Consider the following 23165-nt stretch of genomic DNA (forward strand, 5'->3'; position numbering starts at 1 on the left):
GGCATGGACTCTTTAAATCAGACATCGACGTGAAGCGTGGACGGGCCTTCTCTCCTCCTGAGGCATGATGGGTCGGGGCTTCTTGGGGCTCCTTCCACAGACATTTTTTTTTTCATAAAAACAAAAAGTGGTAAAACCACAGTAAGACCACTGATTGGTGAAAATTTGAAAAAAAAAAAAATTCTTAGTTTCAACATCAAAAAAGTGGTAAAGCTCGTAAGACCATTAGTGAAAAAAACAAAAAAAAGAGCCTCCACGATGGGCAGGGTGGGGGCGGAGCCTCCACGATGGGCAGGGTGGGGGCGGAGCCTCCACGATGGGCAGTGTGGGGGCGGAGCCTCCACGATGGGCAGGGCGGGGGCGGAGCCTCCACGATGGGCAGGGTGGGGGCGGAGCCGAGCAGCAGCCTCACAGACCCAGGACTGGACCTGGAACTGTCGGTTCTTCATCCTGCTGCCGAAACGTCTCCGCTGTGAAGCACCTGAGACGGTTCTTCATGTTCTTCCTGAGCGCAGGAGAACCATCGGGTTCTTCACTCTTCCAACGCAGTTTTTAACTCGTGTGGTCAAACTTATCCACGGAGGTGGAGACAAACCCAAAGCAACGGCTGCCGCTGGACGTCAGAACCGGTCCACAAAAACCACCAGAGACCGAGAGATCCTGCAGAACGTCTGGTCCTCTGTGGACCTGGTCCTCCTGTCCACTGGGACAGACCAGATCCACATATCAAGGTTCTGCAAAGTCTCAACTCTCTCGGAGGAAACTGGAGTCTCGAAGAAACAGTCAGAAAAACTTTATTTCAGTTTGTGTACAAAGAATGAAAGAAAACAAACAAACAATCTTCAGCGAGAACATTTCTGTCCGTTGAGTCGGTTCCTGCTGATCTGCTCCACAACGCCGTGGTACTCCTCCAGCCTGGCCCGGAGCCGGCCCAGCAGCTGCACACAGGGAAACAACAGGGAAACAACAAGTAAACAACAAGTAAACAACAGGGAACAACAGGGAAACAACAGGGAAACAACAAGTAAACAACAGGGAAACAACAGGGAAACAACAAGGAAACAACAGGGAAACAACAGGGAAACAACAGGGAAACAACAAGTAAACAACAAGTAAACATCAGGGAAACAACAGGGAAACAACAAGTAAACAACAGGGAAACAATAAGTAAACATCAGGGAAACAACAAGTAAACAACAGGGAAACAACAAGTAAACAACAGGGAAACAACAAGTAAACATCAGGGAAACAACAAGTAAACAACAGGGAAACAACAAGTAAACAACAAGTAAACAACAGGGAAACAACAAGTAAACAACAGGGAAACAAGTAAACAACAGGGAAACAACAAGTAAACAACAGGGAAACAACAGGGAAACAACAAGGAAACAACAGGGAAACAACAAGTAAACATCAGGGAAACAATAAGTAAACAACAGGGAAACAACAAGTAAACAACAGGGAAACAATAAGTAAACATCAGGGAAACAACAAGTAAACAACAGGGAAACAACAAGTAAACAACAGGGAAACAACAAGTAAACAACAGGGAAACAACAAGTAAACAACAGGGAAACAACAAGTAAACAACAGGGAAACAACAAGTAAACAACAGGGAAACAGCAAGTAAACAACAGGGAAACAACAGGGAAACAACAAGTAAACAACAGGGAAACAACAAGTAAACAACAGGGAAACAACAAGTAAACAACAGGGAAACAAGTAAACAACAGGGAAACAACAAGTAAACAACAAGTAAACAACAGGGAAACAACAAGTAAACAACAACACCTGTTGTTTACCTGTTGTTTGCCTGTTGTTTACCAGTTGTTTACCAGTTGTTTACCTGTTGTTTACCTGTTGTTTGCCAGTTGTTTAGCTGTTGTTTAAGAGTTGTTTAGCTTTTGTTTACCTGTTGTTTGCCTGTTGTTTAGCTGTTGTTTACCAGTTGTTTACCTGTTGTTTGCCTGTTGTTTACCAGTTGTTTACCTGTTTACAGGTAAACAACTGGCAAACAACAGCTAAACAACAGGGAAACAACTGGTAAACAACAGGTAAACAACTGGTAAACAACAGGTAAACAACTTGCAAAAAACAGGTAAACAACTGGCAAACAACAGGTAAACAACAGGTAAACAACTGGTAAACAACAGGGAAACAAGTAAACAACAGGGAAACAACAGGGAAACAACAAGTAAACAACAGGGAAACAAGAAGTAAACAACAGGGAAACAACAAGTAAACAACAGGGAAACAACAAGTAAACAACAAGTAAACAACAGGGAAACAACAAGTAAACAACAGGGAAACAACAGGGAAACAACAAGTAAACAACAAGTAAACAACAGGGAAACAACAGGGAAACAACAAGGAAACAACAGGGAAACAATAAGTAAACAACAGGGAAACAATAAGTAAACAACAGGGAAACAACAAGTAAACAACAGGGAAACAACAGGGAAACAACAAGGAAACAACAGGGAAACAATAAGTAAACAACAGGTAAACAACAGGTAAACAACTGGCAAACAACAGGTAAACAACTGGCAAACAACAGGTAAACAACTGGTAAACAACAGGTAAACAACTGGCAAACAACTGGCAAACAACAGGTAAACAACAGGTAAACAACTGGCAAACAACAGGTAAACAACAGGTAAACAACTGGTAAACAACAGGTAAACAACAGGCAAACAACAGGTAAACAACTGGTAAACAACAGGTAAACAATTGGTAAACAAAAGCTAAACAACTGGTGAACAACTGGCAAACAACTGGCAAACAACTGGTAAACAACAGGCAAACAACAAGTAAACAACAGGTAAACAACTGGCAAACAGGTAAACAACAGGCAAACAACAGGTAAACAACAGGTAAACAACTGGTAAACAACAGCTAAACAACAGGCAAACAACTGGCAAACAACAGGTAAACAACTGGTAAACAACAGGTAAACAACTGGTAAACAACAGGCAAACAACAGGTAAACAACAGGTAAACAACAGCTAAACAACTGGTAAACAACAGGTAAACAACTGGCAAACAACAGGTAAACAACAGGTAAACAACTGGCAAACAACTGGTAAACAACAGGTAAACAACTGGCAAACAACTGGCAAACAACTGGCAAACAACAGGTAAACAACAGGTAAACAACTGGCAAACAACAGGTAAACAACAGGTAAACAACTGGTAAACAACAGCTAAACAACAGGCAAACAACTGGCAAACAACAGGTAAACAACTGGTAAACAACAGGTAAACAACTGGTAAACAACAGGCAAACAACAGGTAAACAACAGGTAAACAACAGCTAAACAACTGGTAAACAACAGGTAAACAACTGGCAAACAACAGGTAAACAACAGGTAAACAACTGGCAAACAACTGGTAAACAACAGGTAAACAACTGGCAAACAACTGGCAAACAACTGGCAAACAACAGGTAAACAACAGGTAAACAACTGGCAAACAACAGGTAAACAACAGGTAAACAACTGGTAAACAACAGGTAAACAACAGGCAAACAACAGGTAAACAACTGGTAAACAACAGGTAAACAATTGGTAAACAAAAGCTAAACAACTGGTAAACAACTGGCAAACAACTGGCAAACAACTGGTAAACAACAGGCAAACAACAGGTAAACAACTGGCAAACAGGTAAACAACAGGCAAACAACAGGTAAACAAAAGCTAAACAACTGGTAAACAACAGCTAAACAACAGGCAAACAACTGGCAAACAACAGGTAAACAACTGGTAAACAACAGGTAAACAACTGGTAAACAACAGGCAAACAACAGGTAAACAACAGGTAAACAACAGCTAAACAACTGGTAAACAACAGGTAAACAACTGGCAAACAACAGGTAAACAACAGGTAAACAACTGGCAAACAACTGGTAAACAACAGGTAAACAACTGGCAAACAACTGGCAAACAACAGGTAAACAACTGGTAAACAACTGGTAAACAACAGCTAAACAACAGGTAAACAACTGGTAAACAACAGGTAAACAACAGGTAAACAACAGGTAAACAACAGCTAAACTGGTAAACAATTGGTAAACAACAGGTAAACAGGTAAACAACATGTAAACAACTGGTAACAACAGGTAAACAACTGGTAAACAACAGGCAAACAACAGGTAAACAACTGGTAAACAACAGCTAAAACAACAGGTAAACAGGTAAACAACAGGTAAACAACTGGTAAACAACAGGTAAACAACTGGCAAACAACAGCTAAACAACAGGGAAACAACTGGTAAACAACAGGTAAACAGGTAAACAACAGGTAAACAACTGGTAAACAACAGGTAAACAACTGGCAAACAACAGGTAAACAACTGGCAAACAACAGGTAAACAACAGGTAAACAACTGGTAAACAACAGGGAAACAAGTAAACAACAGGGAAACAACAAGTAAACAACAGGGAAACAACAAGTAAACAACAGGGAAACAACAGGGAAACAACAAGTAAACACAGGGAAACAACAGGGAAACAACAGGGAAACAACAAGTAAACACAAGTAAACAACAGGGAAACAACAGGAAACAACAAGGAAAAACAGGGAAACAACAAGTAAACAACAGGGAAACAATAAGTAAACAACAGGGAAACAACAAGTAAACAACAAGAAAACAACAAGGAAACAACAGGGAAACAATAAGTAAACAACAGGTAAACAACAGGTAAACAACAGGTAAACAACTGGTAAACAACTGGTAAACAACAGGTAAACAACTGGTAAACAACAGGTAAACAACTGGCAAACAACTGGTAAACAACAGGTAAACAACTGGTAAACAACAGGTAAACAACTGGTAAACAACAGGCAAACAACAGGTAACAACTGGTAAAACAACAGCTAAACAACAGGCAAACAACAGGCAAACAACAGGTAAACAACTGGTAAACAACAGGTAAACAATTGGTAAACAAAAGCTAAACAACTGGTAAACAACTGGCAAACAACAGGCAAACAACAGGCAAACAGGTAAACAACAGGTAAACAACAGGCAAACAACTGGTAAACAACAGGTAAACAAAAGCTAAACAACTGGTAAACAACAGGCAAACAACAGGCAAACAACAGGTAAACAACTGGTAAACAACAGCTAAACAACAGATAAACAGGTAAACAACAGGTAAACAACTGGTAAACAACAGCTAAACAACTGGCAAACAACAGCTAAACAACTGGCAAACAACAGCTAAACAACAGGCAAACAACTGGTAAACAACAGGTAAACAACAGGTAAACAACTGGTAAACAACTGGTAAACAACAGGTAAACAACAGGTAAACAACTGGTAAACAACAGGCAAACAACAGGTAAACAACAGGTAAACAACTGGTAAACAACAGGGAAACAAGTAAACAACAGGGAAACAACAGGGAAACAACAAGTAAACAACAGGGAAACAAGAAGTAAACAACAGGGAAACAAGAAGTAAACAACAGGGAAACAACAAGTAAACAACAGGGAAACAACAGGGAAACAACAAGTAAACAACAAGTAAACAACAGGGAAACAACAGGGAAACAACAAGGAAACAACAGGGAAACAATAAGTAAACAACAGGGAAACAATAAGTAAACAACAGGGAAACAACAAGTAAACAACAGGGAAACAACAGGGAAACAACAAGGAAACAACAGGGAAACAACAAGTAAACAACAGGGAAACAATAAGTAAACAACAGGGAAACAATAAGTAAACAACAGGGAAACAACAAGGAAACAACAGGGAAACAATAAGTAAACAACAGGGAAACAATAAGTAAACAACAGGTAAACAACAGGTAAACAACAGGTGAACAACTGGCAAACAACTGGTGAACAACTGGTAAACAACAGGTAAACAACTGGTAAACAACAGGTAAACAACTGGCAAACAACTGGTAAACAACAGGTAAACAACTGGTAAACAACAGGTAAACAACTGGTAAACAACAGGCAAACAACAGGTAAACAACTGGTAAACAACAGCTAAACAACAGGCAAACAACAGGCAAACAACAGGTAAACAACTGGCAAACAACAGGTAAACAATTGGTAAACAAAAGCTAAACAACTGGTAAACAACTGGCAAACAACTGGCAAACAACAGGCAAACAACAGGCAAACAACAGGCAAACAGGTAACAACAGGTAAACAACAGGCAAACAACAGGTAAACAAAAGCTAAACAACTGGTAAACAACAGCTAAACAACAGGCAAACAACAGGCAAACAACAGGTAAACAACTGGTAAACAACAGCTAAACAACAGATAAACAGGTAAACAACAGGTAAACAACTGGTAAACAACAGCTAAACAACTGGCAAACAACAGCTAAACAACTGGCAAACAACTGGCAAACAACTGGTAAACAACAGGCAAACAACAAGTAAACAACAGGTAAACAACTGGCAAACAGGTAAACAACAGGCAAACAACAGGTAAACAAAAGGTAAACAACTGGTAAACAACAGCTAAACAACAGGCAAACAACAGGTAAACAACTGGTAAACAACAGGTAAACAACTGGTAAACAACAGGCAAACAACAGGTAAACAACAGGTAAACAACAGCTAAACAACTGGTAAACAACAGGTAAACAACTGGCAAACAACTGGTAAACAACAGGCAAACAACAGGTAAACAACTGGCAAACAGGTAACAACAGGCAAACAACAGGTAACAAAAGCTAAACAACTGGTAAACAACAGCTAAACAACAGGCAAACAACTGGCAAACAACAGGTAAACAACTGGTAAACAACAGGTAAACAACTGGTAAACAACAGGCAAACAACACGTAAACAACAGCTAAACAACTGGTAAACAACAGGTAAACAACTGGCAAACAACAGGCAAACAACAGGTAAACAACAGGTAAACAACTGGCAAACAACTGGTAAACAACAGGTAAAAAAACTGGCAAACAACTGGCAAACAACTGGTAAACAACAGGTAAACAACTGGTAAACAACAGCTAAACAACTGGTAAACAACTGGTAAACAACTGGTAAACAACAGGTAAACAACAGCTAAACAACTGGTAAACAACTGGTAAACAACAGGTAAACAATTGGTAAACAACAGGTAAACAGGTAAACAACAGGTAAACAACAGGTAAACAACTGGCAAACAACTGGTAAACAACAGGCAAACAACAGGCAAACAACTGGTAAACAACAGGTAAACAGGTAAACAACAGGTAAACAACTGGTAAACAACAGGTAAACAACTGGCAAACAACAGGTAAACAACTGGCAAACAACAGGTAAACAACAGGTAAACAACTGGTAAACAACAGGGAAACAAGTAAACAACAGGGAAACAACAAGTAAACAACAGGGAAACAAGAAGTAAACAACAGGGAAACAACAGGTAAACAACAGGTAAACAACTGGTAAACAACAGGTAAACAACTGGTAAACAACAGGTAAACAACTGGTAAACAACAGGGAAACAAGTAAACAACAGGGAAACAACAGGGAAACAACAAGTAAACAACAGGGAAACAAGAAGTAAACAACAGGGAAACAAGAAGTAAACAACAGGGAAACAACAAGTAAACAACAGGGAAACAACAAGTAAACAACAAGTAAACAACAGGGAAACAACAGGGAAACAACAAGGAAACAACAGGGAAACAATAAGTAAACAACAGGGAAACAATAAGTAAACAACAGGGAAACAACAAGTAAACAACAGGGAAACAACAAGGAAACAACAGGGAAACAATAAGTAAACAACAGGTAAACAACAGGTAAACAACAGGTAAACAACTGGTAAACAACTGGTAAACAACTGGTAAACAACAGGTAAACAACTGGCAAACAACTGGTAAACAACAGGTAAACAACTGGTAAACAACAGGTAAACAACTGGTAAACAACAGGCAAACAACAGGTAAACAACTGGTAAACAACAGCTAAACAACAGGCAAACAACAGGCAAACAACAGGTAAACAACTGGCAAACAACAGGTAAACAATTGGTAAACAAAAGCTAAACAACTGGTAAACAACTGGCAAACAACAGGCAAACAACAGGCAAACAGGTAAACAACAGGTAAACAACAGGCAAACAACAGGTAAACAAAAGCTAAACAACTGGTAAACAACAGCTAAACAACAGGCAAACAACAGGCAAACAACAGGTAAACAACTGGTAAACAACAGCTAAACAACAGATAAACAGGTAAACAACAGGTAAACAACTGGTAAACAACAGCTAAACAACTGGCAAACAACAGCTAAACAACTGGCAAACAACAGCTAAACAACAGGCAAACAACTGGTAAACAACAGGTAAACAACAGGTAAACAACTGGTAAACAACTGGTAAACAACAGGTAAACAACAGGTAAACAACTGGTAAACAACAGGTAAACAACTGGTAAACAACAGGTAAACAACTGGTAAACAACAGGCAAACAACAGGTAAACAACTGGTAAACAACAGCTAAACAACAGGCAAACAACAGGTAAACAACTGGCAAACAACTGGTAAACAACAGGTAAACAACTGGTAAACAACTGGTAAACAACAGCTAAACAACTGGTAAACAACTGGTAAACAACAGGTAAACAACAGGTAAACAACAGATAAACAACAGCTAAACAACTGGTAAACAACAGGTAAACAATTGGTAAACAACAGGTAAACAGGTAAACAACAGGTAAACAACTGGTAAACAACAGGTAAACAACTGGTAAACAACAGGCAAACAACAGGTAAACAACTGGTAAACAACAGCTAAACAACAGGTAAACAGGTAAACAACAGGTAAACAACTGGTAAACAACAGGTAAACAACTGGCAAACAACAGCTAAACAACAGGGAAACAACTGGTAAACAACAGGTAAACAGGTAAACAACAGGTAAACAACTGGTAAACAACAGGTAAACAACTGGCAAACAACAGGTAAACAACTGGCAAACAACAGGTAAACAACAGGTAAACAACTGGTAAACAACAGGGAAACAAGTAAACAACAGGGAAACAACAAGTAAACAACAGGGAAACAAGAAGTAAACAACAGGGAAACAACAGGGAAACAACAAGTAAACAACAGGGAAACAACAGGGAAACAACAGGGAAACAACAAGTAAACAACAGGGAAACAACAGGGAAACAACAAGGAAACAACAGGGAAACAATAAGTAAACAACAGGGAAACAATAAGTAAACAACAGGGAAACAACAAGTAAACAACAAGAAAACAACAAGGAAACAACAGGGAAACAATAAGTAAACAACAGGTAAACAACAGGTAAACAACAGGTGAACAACTGGCAAACAACTGGTGAACAACTGGTAAACAACAGGTAAACAACTGGTAAACAACAGGTAAACAACTGGCAAACAACTGGTAAACAACAGGTAAACAACTGGTAAACAACAGGTAAACAACTGGTAAACAACAGGCAAACAACAGGTAAACAACTGGTAAACAACAGCTAAACAACAGGCAAACAACAGGCAAACAACAGGTAAACAACAGGTAAACAACTGGTAAACAACAGGTAAACAACTGGTAAACAACAGGTAAACAACTGGTAAACAACAGGGAAACAAGTAAACAACAGGGAAACAACAGGGAAACAACAAGTAAACAACAGGGAAACAAGAAGTAAACAACAGGGAAACAAGAAGTAAACAACAGGGAAACAACAAGTAAACAACAGGGAAACAACAGGGAAACAACAAGTAAACAACAAGTAAACAACAGGGAAACAACAGGGAAACAACAAGGAAACAACAGGGAAACAATAAGTAAACAACAGGGAAACAATAAGTAAACAACAGGGAAACAACAAGTAAACAACAGGGAAACAACAGGGAAACAACAAGGAAACAACAGGGAAACAATAAGTAAACAACAGGTAAACAACAGGTAAACAACAGGTAAACAACTGGCAAACAACAGGTAAACAACTGGCAAACAACAGGTAAACAACAGGTAAACAACTGGTAAACAACAGGTAAACAACTGGCAAACAACAGGTAAACAACAGGTAAACAACTGGCAAACAACAGGTAAACAACAGGTAAACAACTGGTAAACAACAGGTAAACAACAGGTAAACAACAGGCAAACAACTGGTAAACAACTGGTAAACAACAGGTAAACAATTGGTAAACAAAAGCTAAACAACTGGTGAACAACTGGCAAACAACTGGCAAACAACTGGTAAACAACAGGCAAACAACAAGTAAACAACAGTTTAACAACTGGCAAACAGGTAAACAACAGGCAAACAACAGGTAAACAACAGGTAAACAACTGGTAAACAACAGCTAAACAACAGGCAAACAACTGGCAAACAACAGGTAAACAACTGGTAAACAACAGGTAAACAACTGGTAAACAACAGGCAAAACAACAGGTAAACAACAGGTAAACAACAGCTAAACAACTGGTAAACAACAGGCAAACAACAGGTAAACAACAGGTAAACAACTGGCAAACAACTGGTAAACAACAGGTAAACAACTGGCAAACAACAGGCAAACAACTGGCAAACAACAGGTAAACAACTGGTAAACAACAGGTAAACAACTGGTAAACAACAGGCAAACAACAGGTAAACAACAGGTAAACAACTGGTAAACAACAGGTAAACAACTGGCAAACAACTGGCAAACAACAGGTAAACAACAGGTAAACAACTGGCAAACAACTGGTAAACAACAGGTAAAAAAACTGGCAAACAACTGGCAAACAACTGGTAAACAACAGGTAAACAACTGGTAAACAACAGCTAAACAACTGGTAAACAACAGGTAAACAACTGGTAAACAACAGGTAAACAACAGGTAAACAACTGGTAAACACTGGTAAACAACAGGTAAACAATTGGTAAACAGGTAAACAGGTAAACAACAGGTAAACAACAGGTAAACAACTGGCAAACAACTGGTAAACAACAGGCAAACAACAGGCAAACAACTGGTAAACAACAGGTAAACAGGTAAACAACAGGTAAACAACTGGTAAACAACAGGTAAACAACTGGCAAACACAGGTAAACAACAGGTAAACAACTGGTAACAACAGGGAAACAAGTAAACAACAGGGAAACAACAAGTAAACAACAGGGAAACAAGAAGTAAACAACAGGGAAACAACAGGGAAACAACAAGTAAACAACAGCGAAACAACAGGGAAACAACAGGGAAACAACAAGTAAACAACAAGTAAACAACAGGGAAACAACAGGGAAACAACAAGGAAACAACAGGGAAACAATAAGTAAACAACAGGGAAACAATAAGTAAACAACAGGGAAACACAAGTAAACAACAAGAAAACAACAAGGAAACAACAGGGAAACAATAAGTAAACAACAGGTAAACAACAGGTAAACAACAGGTAAACAACTGGTAAACAACTGGTAAACAACAGGTAAACAACTGGCAAACAACTGGTAAACAACAGGTAAACAACTGGCAAACAACTGGCAAACAACTGGCAAACAACAGGTAAACAACAGGTAAACAACTGGTAAACAACAGCTAAACAACTGGTAAACAACTGGTAAACAACAGGTAAACAACTGGTAAACAACAGGGAAACAAGTAAACAACAGGGAAACAACAGGGAAACAACAAGTAAACAACAGGGAAACAAGAAGTAAACAACAGGGAAACAAGAAGTAAACAACAGGGAAACAACAAGTAAACAACAGGGAAACAACAGGGAAACAACAAGTAAACAACAAGTAAACAACAGGGAAACAACAGGGAAACAACAAGGAAACAACAGGGAAACAATAAGTAAACAACAGGGAAACAATAAGTAAACAACAGGGAAACAACAAGTAAACAACAGGGAAACAACAGGGAAACAACAAGGAAACAACAGGGAAACAATAAGTAAACAACAGGTAAACAACAGGTAAACAACAGGTAAACAACTGGCAAACAACAGGTAAACAACTGGCAAACAACAGGTAAACAACAGGTAAACAACTGGTAAACAACAGGTAAACAACTGGCAAACAACAGGTAAACAACAGGTAAACAACTGGCAAACAACAGGTAAACAACAGGTAAACAACTGGTAAACAACAGGTAAACAACAGGTAAACAACAGGCAAACAACTGGTAACAACTGGTAAACAACAGGTAAACAATTGGTAAACAAAAGCTAAACAACTGGTGAACAACTGGCAAACAACTGGCAAACAACTGGTAAACAACAGGCAAACAACAAGTAAACAACAGTTTAACAACTGGCAAACAGGTAAACAACAGGCAAACAACAGGTAAACAACAGGTAAACAACTGGTAAACAACAGCTAAACAACAGGCAAACAACTGGCAAACAACAGGTAAACAACTGGTAAACAACAGGTAAACAACTGGTAAACAACAGGCAAACAACAGGTAAACAACAGGTAAACAACAGCTAAACAACTGGTAAACAACAGGTAAACAACTGGCAAACAACAGGTAAACAACAGGTAAACAACTGGCAAACAACTGGTAAACAACAGGTAAACAACTGGCAAACAACAGGCAAACAACTGGCAAACAACAGGTAAACAACTGGTAAACAACAGGTAAACAACTGGTAAACAACAGGCAAACAACAGGTAAACAACAGGTAAACAACTGGTAAACAACAGGTAAACAACTGGCAAACAACTGGCAAACAACAGGTAAACAACAGGTAAACAACTGGCAAACAACTGGTAAACAACAGGTAAAAAAACTGGCAAACAACTGGCAAACAACTGGTAAACAACAGGTAAACAACTGGTAAACAACAGCTAAACAACTGGTAAACAACAGGTAAACAACTGGTAAACAACAGGTAAACAACAGCTAAACAACTGGTAAACAACTGGTAAACAACAGGTAAACAATTGGTAAACAGGTAAACAGGTAAACAACAGGTAAACAACAGGTAAACAACTGGCAAACAACTGGTAAACAACAGGCAAACAACAGGCAAACAACTGGTAAACAACAGGTAAACAGGTAAACAACAGGTAAACAACTGGTAAACAACAGGTAAACAACTGGCAAACAACAGGTAAACAACAGGTAAACAACTGGTAAACAACAGGGAAACAAGTAAACAACAGGGAAACAACAAGTAAACAACAGGGAAACAAGAAGTAAACAACAGGGAAACAACAGGGAAACAACAAGTAAACAACAGCGAAACAACAGGGAAACAACAGGGAAACAACAAGTAAACAACAAGTAAACAACAGGGAAACAACAGGGAAACAACAAGGAAACAACAGGGAAACAATAAGTAAACAACAGGGAAACAATAAGTAAACAACAGGGAAACAACAAGTAAACAACAAGAAAACAACAAGGAAACAACAGGGAAACAATAAGTAAACAACAGGTAAACAACAGGTAAACAACAGGTAAACAACTGGTAAACAACTGGTAAACAACAGGTAAACAACTGGTAAACAACAGGTAAACAACTGGCAAACAACTGGTAAACAACAGGTAAACAACAGGTAAACAACTGGTAAACAACAGGCAAACAACAGGTAAACAACTGGTAAACAACAGCTAAACAACAGGCAAACAACAGGCAAACAACAGGTAAACAACTGGCAAACAACAGGTAAACAATTGGTAAACAAAAGCTAAACAACTGGTAAACAACTGGCAAACAACAGGCAAACAACAGGCAAACAACAGGCAAACAGGTAAACAACAGGTAAACAACAGGCAAACAACAGGCAAACAACAGGTAAACAACTGGTAAACAACAGCTAAACAACAGATAAACATGTAAACAACAGGTAAACAACTGGTAAACAACAGCTAAACAACTGGCAAACAACAGCTAAACAACTGGCAAACAACTGGCAAACAACTGGCAAACAACTGGTAAACAACAGGCAAACAACAAGTAAACAACAGGTAAACAACTGGCAAACAGGTAAACAACAGGCAAACAACAGGTAAACAAAAGCTAAACAACTGGTAAACAACAGCTAAACAACAGGCAAACAACTGGCAAACAACAGGTAAACAACTGGTAAACAACAGGTAAACAACTGGTAAACAACAGGCAAACAACAGGTAAACAACAGGTAAACAACAGCTAAACAACTGGTAAACAACAGGTAAACAACTGGTGAACAACTGGTAAACAACAGGTAAACAACTGGTAAACAACAGGTAAACAACTGGCAAACAACTGGTAAACAACAGGTAAACAACTGGTAAACAACAGGTAAACAACTGGTAAACAACAGGCAAACAACAGGTAAACAACAGGTAAACAACAGCTAAACAACTGGTAAACAACAGGTAAACAACTGGCAAACAACAGGCAAACAACAGGTAAACAACAGGTAAACAACTGGCAAACAACTGGTAAACAACAGGTAAACAACTGGCAAACAACTGGCAAACAACAGGTAAACAACAGGTAAACAACTGGCAAACAACAGGTAAACAACTGGTAAACAACTGGTAAACAACAGGCAAACAACAGGCAAACAACTGGTAAACAACAGGTAAACAATTGGTAAACAAAAGCTAAACAACTGGTAAACAACTGGCAAACAACTGGCAAACAACTGGTAAACAACAGGCAAACAACAGGTAAACAACTGGCAAACAGGTAAACAACAGGCAAACAACAGGTAAACAAAAGCTAAACAACTGGTAAACAACAGCTAAACAACAGGCAAACAACTGGCAAACAACAGGTAAACAACTGGTAAACAACAGGTAAACAACTGGTAAACAACAGGTAAACAACTGGCAAACAACTGGCAAACAACTGGTAAACAACAGGCAAACAACAGGCAAACAACAGGTAAACAACAGGTAAACAATTGGTAAACAAAAGCTAAACAACTGGTAAACAACTGGCAAACAACTGGCAAACAACTGGTAAACAACAGGCAAACAACAGGTAAACAACTGGCAAACAGGTAAACAACAGGCAAACAACAGGTAAACAAAAGCTAAACAACTGGTAAACAACAGCTAAACAACAGGCAAACAACTGGCAAACAACAGGTAAACAACTGGTAAACAACAGGTAAACAACTGGTAAACAACAGGCAAACAACAGGTAAACAACAGGTAAACAACAGCTAAACAACTGGTAAACAACAGGTAAACAACTGGCAAACAACAGGTAAACAGGTAAACAACAGGTAAACAACTGGCAAACAACTGGTAAACAACAGGTAAAAAAACTGGCAAACAACTGGCAAACAACTGGTAAACAACAGGTAAACAACTGGTAAACAACAGCTAAACAACTGGTAAACAACAGGTAAACAACAGGTAAACAACAGGTAAACAACAGCTAAACAACTGGTAAACAACTGGTAAACAACAGGTAAACAATTGGTAAACAACAGGTAAACAGGTAAACAACAGGTAAACAACAGGTAAACAACTGGCAAACAACTGGTAAACAACAGGCAAACAACTGGCAAACAACTGGTAAACAACAGGCAAACAACAGGCAAACAACTGGTAAACAACAGCTAAACAACAGGTAAACAGGTAAACAACAGGTAAACAACTGGTAAACAACAGGTAAACAACTGGCAAACAACTGGCAAACAACAGCTAAACAACAGGTAAACAGGTAAACAACAGGTAAACAACTGGTAAACAACAGGTAAACAACTGGCAAACAACAGGTAAACAACTGGCAAACAACAGGTAAACAACTGGTAAACAACTGGTAAACAACAGGTAAACAACAGGTAAACAACAGGCAAACAACAGGTAAACAACAGGTAAACAACTGGCAAACAACAGGCAAACAACAGGTAAACAACAGGTAAACAACTGGCAAACAACTGGTAAACAACAGGTAAACAACTGGCAAACAACTGGCAAACAACTGGTAAACAACAGGTAAACAACTGGTAAACAACAGCTAAACAACTGGTAAACAACAGGTAAACAACTGGTAAACAACAGGTAAACAACAGCTAAACAACTGGTAAACAACTGGTAAACAACAGGTAAACAATTGGTAAACAACAGGTAAACAGGTAAACAACAGGTAAACAACAGGTAAACAACAGGCAAACAACTGGTAAACAACAGGCAAACAACAGGCAAACAACTGGTAAACAACAGGTAAACAACTGGTAAACAAGTAAACAACAGGGAAACAACAGGGAAACAACAAGTAAACAACAGGGAAACAAGAAGTAAACAACAGGGAAACAAGAAGTAAACAACAGGGAAACAACAAGTAAACAACAGGGAAACAACAGGGAAACAACAAGTAAACAACAAGTAAACAACAGGGAAACAACAGGGAAACAACAAGGAAACAACAGGGAAACAATAAGTAAACAACAGGGAAACAATAAGTAAACAACAGGGAAACAACAAGTAAACAACAGGGAAACAACAGGGAAACAACAAGGAAACAACAGGGAAACAATAAGTAAACAACAGGTAAACAACAGGTAAACAACTGGCAAACAACAGGTAAACAACTGGCAAACAACAGGTAAACAACTGGTAAACAACAGGTAAACAACTGGCAAACAACAGGTAAACAACAGGTAACAACTGGCAAACAACAGGTAAACAACAGGTAAACAACTGGTAAACAACAGGTAAACAACAGGCAAACAACTGGTAAACAACTGGTAAACAACAGGTAAACAATTGGTAAACAAAAGCTAAACAACTGGTGAACAACTGGCAAACAACTGGCAAACAACTGGTAAACAACAGGCAAACAACAAGTAAACAACAGTTTAACAACTGGCAAACAGGTAAACAACAGGCAAACAACAGGTAAACAACAGGTAAACAACTGGTAAACAACAGCTAAACAACAGGCAAACAACTGGCAAACAACAGGTAAACAACTGGTAAACAACAGGTAAACAACTGGTAAACAACAGGCAAACAACAGGTAAACAACAGGTAAACAACAGCTAAACAACTGGTAAACAACAGGTAAACAACTGGCAAACAACAGGTAAACAACAGGTAAACAACTGGCAAACAACTGGTAAACAACAGGTAAACAACTGGCAAACAACAGGCAAACAACTGGCAAACAACAGGTAAACAACTGGTAAACAACAGGTAAACAACTGGTAAACAACAGGCAAACAACAGGTAAACAACAGGTAAACAACAGCTAAACAACTGGTAAACAACAGGTAAACAACTGGCAAACAACAGGCAAACAACAGGTAAACAACAGGTAAACAACTGGCAAACAACTGGTAAACAACAGGTAAAAAAACTGGCAAACAACTGGCAAACAACTGGTAAACAACAGGTAAACAACTGGTAAACAACAGCTAAACAACTGGTAAACAACAGGTAAACAACTGGTAAACAACAGGTAAACAACAGCTAAACAACTGGTAAACAACTGGTAAACAACAGGTAAACAATTGGTAAACAACAGGTAAACAGGTAAACAACAGGTAAACAACAGGTAAACAACTGGCAAACAACTGGTAAACAACAGGCAAACAACAGGCAAACAACTGGTAAACAACAGGTAAACAGGTAAACAACAGGTAAACAACTGGTAAACAACAGGTAAACAACTGGCAAACAACAGGTAAACAACAGGTAAACAACTGGTAAACAACAGGGAAACAAGTAAACAACAGGGAAACAACAAGTAAACAACAGGGAAACAAGAAGTAAACAACAGGGAAACAACAGGGAAACAACAAGTAAACAACAGCGAAACAACAGGGAAACAACAGGGAAACAACAAGTAAACAACAAGTAAACAACAGGGAAACAACAGGGAAACAACAAGGAAACAACAGGGAAACAATAAGTAAACAACAGGGAAACAATAAGTAAACAACAGGGAAACAACAAGTAAACAACAAGAAAACAACAAGGAAACAACAGGGAAACAATAAGTAAACAACAGGTAAACAACAGGTAAACAACAGGTAAACAACTGGTAAACAACTGGTAAACAACAGGTAAACAACTGGTAAACAACAGGTAAACAACTGGCAAACAACTGGTAAACAACAGGTAAACAACAGGTAAACAACTGGTAAACAACAGGCAAACAACAGGTAAACAACTGGTAAACAACAGCTAAACAACAGGCAAACAACAGGCAAACAACAGGTAAACAACTGGCAAACAACAGGTAAACAATTGGTAAACAAAAGCTAAACAACTGGTAAACAACTGGCAAACAACAGGCAAACAACAGGCAAACAACAGGCAAACAGGTAAACAACAGGTAAACAACAGGCAAACAACAGGTAAACAAAAGCTAAACAACTGGTAAACAACAGCTAAACAACAGGCAAACAACAGGCAAACAACAGGTAAACAACTGGTAAACAACAGCTAAACAACAGATAAACAGGTAAACAACAGGTAAACAACTGGTAAACAACAGCTAAACAACTGGCAAACAACAGCTAAACAACTGGCAAACAACTGGCAAACAACTGGCAAACAACTGGTAAACAACAGGCAAACAACAAGTAAACAACAGGTAAACAACTGGCAAACAGGTAAACAACAGGCAAACAACAGGTAAACAAAAGGTAAACAACTGGTAAACAACAGCTAAACAACAGGCAAACAACAGGTAAACAACTGGTAAACAACAGGCAAACAACAGGTAAACAACAGGTAAACAACAGCTAAACAACTGGTAAACAACAGGTAAACAACTGGCAAACAACAGGCAAACAACAGGTAAACAACAGGTAAACAACTGGTAAACAACAGGTAAACAACTGGCAAACAACTGGCAAACAACAGGTAAACAACAGGTAAACAACTGGCAAACAACAGGTAAACAACTGGTAAACAACTGGTAACAACAGGCAAACAACAGGCAAACAACTGGTAAACAACAGGTAAACAATTGGTAAACAAAAGCTAAACAACTGGTAAACAACTGGCAAACAACTGGCAAACAACTGGTAAACAACAGGCAAACAACAGGTAAACAACTGGCAAACAGGTAAACAACAGGCAAACAACAGGTAAACAAAAGCTAAACAACTGGTAAACAACAGCTAAACAACAGGCAAACAACTGGCAAACAACAGGTAAACAACTGGTAAACAACAGGTAAACAACTGGTAAACAACAGGTAAACAACTGGCAAACAACTGGCAAACAACTGGTAAACAACAGGCAAACAACAGGCAAACAACAGGTAAACAACAGGTAAACAATTGGTAAACAAAAGCTAAACAACTGGTAAACAACTGGCAAACAACTGGCAAACAACTGGTAAACAACAGGCAAACAACAGGTAAACAACTGGCAAACAGGTAAACAACAGGCAAACAACAGGTAAACAAAAGCTAAACAACTGGTAAACAACAGCTAAACAACAGGCAAACAACTGGCAAACAACAGGTAAACAACTGGTAAACAACAGGTAAACAACTGGTAAACAACAGGCAAACAACAGGTAAACAACAGGTAAACAACAGCTAAACAACTGGTAAACAACAGGTAAACAACTGGCAAACAACAGGCAAACAACAGGTAAACAACAGGTAAACAACTGGCAAACAACTGGTAAACAACAGGTAAAAAACTGGCAAACAACTGGCAAACAACTGGTAAACAACAGGTAAACAACTGGTAAACAACAGCTAAACAACTGGTAAACAACAGGTAAACAACTGGTAAACAACAGGTAAACAACAGCTAAACAACTGGTAAACAACTGGTAAACAACAGGTAAACAATTGGTAAACAACAGGTAAACAGGTAAACAACAGGTAAACAACAGGTAAACAACTGGCAAACAACTGGTAAACAACAGGCAAACAACAGGCAAACAACTGGTAAACAACAGGTAAACAACTGGTAAACAACAGGTAAACAACTGGCAAACAACAGGTAAACAACTGGCAAACAACTGGTAAACAACAGGCAAACAACAGGCAAACAACTGGTAAACAACAGCTAAACAACAGGTAAACAGGTAAACAACAGGTAAACAACTGGTAACAACAGGTAAACAACTGGCAAACAACTGGCAAACAACAGCTAAACAACAGGTAAACAGGTAAACAACAGGTAAACAACTGGTAAACAACAGGTAAACAACTGGCAAACAACAGGTAAACAACTGGCAAACAACAGGTAAACAACTGGTAAACAACTGGTAAACAACAGGTAAACAACAGGTAAACAACAGGCAAACAACAGGTAAACAACAGGTAAACAACTGGCAAACAACAGGCAAACAACAGGTAAACAACAGGTAAACAACTGGCAAACAACTGGTAAACAACAGGTAAACAACTGGCAAACAACTGGCAAACAACTGGTAAACAACAGGTAAACAACTGGTAAACAACAGCTAAACAACTGGTAAACAACAGGTAAACAACTGGTAAACAACAGGTAAACAACAGCTAAACAACTGGTAAACAACTGGTAAACACAGGTAACAATTGGTAAACAACATGTAAACAGGTAAACAACAGGTAAACAACAGGTAAACAACTGGCAAACAACTGGTAAACAACAGGCAAACAACAGGCAAACAACTGGTAAACAACAGGTAAACAACTGGTAAACAACAGGTAAACAACTGGCAAACAACAGGTAAACAACTGGCAAACAACTGGTAAACAACAGGCAAACAACAGGCAAACAACTGGTAAACAACAGCTAAACAACAGGTAAACAGGTAAACAACAGGTAAACAACTGGTAAACAACAGGTAAACAACTGGCAAACAACTGGCAAACAACAGCTAAACAACAGGGAAACAACTGGTAAACAACAGGTAAACAGGTAAACAACAGGTAAACAACTGGCAAACAACAGGTAAACAACTGGCAAACAACAGGTAAACAACTGGTAAACAACTGGTAAACAACAGGTAAACAACAGGTAAACAACAGGCAAACAACAGGTAAACAACAGGTAAACAACTGGCAAACAACAGGTAAACAATTGGTAAACAAAAGCTAAACAACTGGTAAACAACAGGTAAACAACTGGCAAACAACTGGTAAACAACAGGCAAACAACAGGTAAACAACAGGTAAACAACTGGCAAACAGGTAAACAACAGGCAAACAACAGGTAAACAAAAGCTAAACAACTGGTAAACAACAGCTAAACAACAGGCAAACACTGGCAAACAACAGGTAAACAACTGGTAAACAAACAGGTAAACAACTGGCAAACAACTGGTAAACAACAGGCAAACAACAGGCAAACAACTGTAAACAACAGCTAAACAACTGGTAAACAACAGCTAAACAACTGGTAAACAACAGGTAAACAACTGGCAAACAACAGGTAACACTGGTAAACACTGGTAAACAACAGGCAAACACAGGTAAACAACTGGTAAACAACAGGCAAACAACAGGTAAACAACTGGTAAACAACAGCTAAACAACAGGTAAACAACTGGTAAACAACAGGTAAACAACAGGTAAACAGGTAAACAACAGGTAAACAACTGGTAAACAACAGGCAAACAACAGGTAAACAACAGGCAAACAACAGGTAAACAACTGGTAAACAACAGCTAAACAACAGGCAAACAACTGGTAAACAACAGGTAAACTACTGGTAAACAACAGGTAAACAACAGGTAAACAACAGGCAAACAACAGGCAAACAACAGGTAAACAACAGGTAAACAACAGGTAAACAACTGGTAAACAACTGGTAAACAACAGGTAAACAACTGGCAAACAACAGGTAAACAATTGGTAAACAACTGGGAAAATGTGTAAACAACCAGGAAAACATAAGGTTAATCTGAGTCACTGATCAGATCTGACTCATCCAACACGGCGGCCATTTTTCAAGATGGCGGGAGACTGTTCTCCGAGGGGACGGACACTGTTCTCCGAGGGGACGGACACTGTTCTCCGAGGGGACGGACACTGTTCTCCGAGGGGACGGACACTGTTCTCCGAGGGGACGGACACTGTTCTCCGAGGGGACGGACACTGTTCTCTGAGGACTGCTGGTCTTGGTGGAACGGTGCTGTTTGACGTTTGGAGACAGAGACGTCTCGTCCAGCAGTCCAGCAGCTGAACCTGATGGAGACCTGAGGAGTCCAGCTGCAGGCCCAGACCATGTCCTGATGTTGGACAGGGTCTCCAGCTCTGCTAGACTGTCCTCTTCCTTTTCCTCAAAAGACAGATACGCTGTCCCCCCGGTGAGGGCCTGGAGGACTGCTGTCCCGCTGTCCTTCTGAGGGTCTAGAGCTAAAGCCAGCTCCTGCCCTGGACTCCTGGTCCACATGTTCTCCAGACCCAGGTCTTGGGAGTCCAGCAGGACAGACGCTGGTCACAAAAACCATCAGTACAGAGACACAAGACGGAATGTCCCACACTGACCAGACCAGCAAGACCCGGATCAGAAGACCAGAACGTAGACCCAGATCAGCAGACCAGAACGTAGACCCGGATCAGAAGACCAGAACGTAGACCCGGATCAGAAGACCAGAACGTAGACCCGGATCAGGGAATCGGTCTAAGGCCGGCCACCATCCTGAAAACCTGCTGCCATCTTGGATTCTGAAAAGGCCAACAGGCAGGTTTCCATGGGAACTGTATCATCCGCTTGTCGGCGCAGCGGATCGTAAACGTGTCTGTAAACACCGAGAGGATCCGCTTCACTCGGAGCCGACTGGACCAGCTGGTCTACACCGATCCAGAATCCACTCCGTGTCTCATAAACGCCGCCTGACAGCGGAGCGGATGAAGCAGGATTATTGGTTCTGCCATGTGTTCCCTCGTACGTAGTGACGTGATGATGTGACAGGAAGCAGGAAGCAGGAAGCAGGACAGTCAGAAACCAGCAGAAGTCCTGGACGGTGGCTGAAGAACTTTAATAAAAACCCAGAGAGAACAAACCCTGGAGAGGAGAGATGGAAGCAAATTGCACAACAGCGAGTTGTTCAGAGAGCTCCGAGGCAGAATGCGAGCATCGCCGGCTGGTGTTACGGATTAACTGGTTCCCGTGTTAACGAATGACGGCGGAGGTCTGTGTAAACACCTGCTGATTACAACAGTTGTTAAAGTAAGACTCAGAAAAGACTTTAAACGTACACGCTCACTGGAGCTGCTGATAACCGACGTTCTCCAGAACCACCACAAGTTTCAGCCTGTTGGTCACAAGTTAAAGGAATACTCCGAAGATTTGGGACCCAGGCCCCATCCCGATCA

General features: G+C 39.6%; 1 long non-coding RNA gene across 1 annotated transcript; it reads right to left on the minus strand.

Annotated features, from left to right (window-relative positions):
* Positions 1–777: 777 nt before the first annotated feature.
* Positions 778–23117, minus strand: LOC115392283 (uncharacterized). The gene is made up of 2 exons (XR_003931832.1): positions 21728–23117; positions 778–938 (listed from the first exon to the last, which is right to left on the minus strand). It is a non-coding gene; the product is annotated as an uncharacterized LOC115392283 (long non-coding RNA).
* Between the last annotated feature and the right edge of the window lie 48 nt (positions 23118–23165).

The sequence above is a fragment of the Salarias fasciatus genome, chromosome 7 (assembly GCF_902148845.1).
Source record: "Salarias fasciatus chromosome 7, fSalaFa1.1, whole genome shotgun sequence".
Classification (NCBI taxonomy): Eukaryota; Metazoa; Chordata; class Actinopteri; order Blenniiformes; family Blenniidae; genus Salarias; species Salarias fasciatus.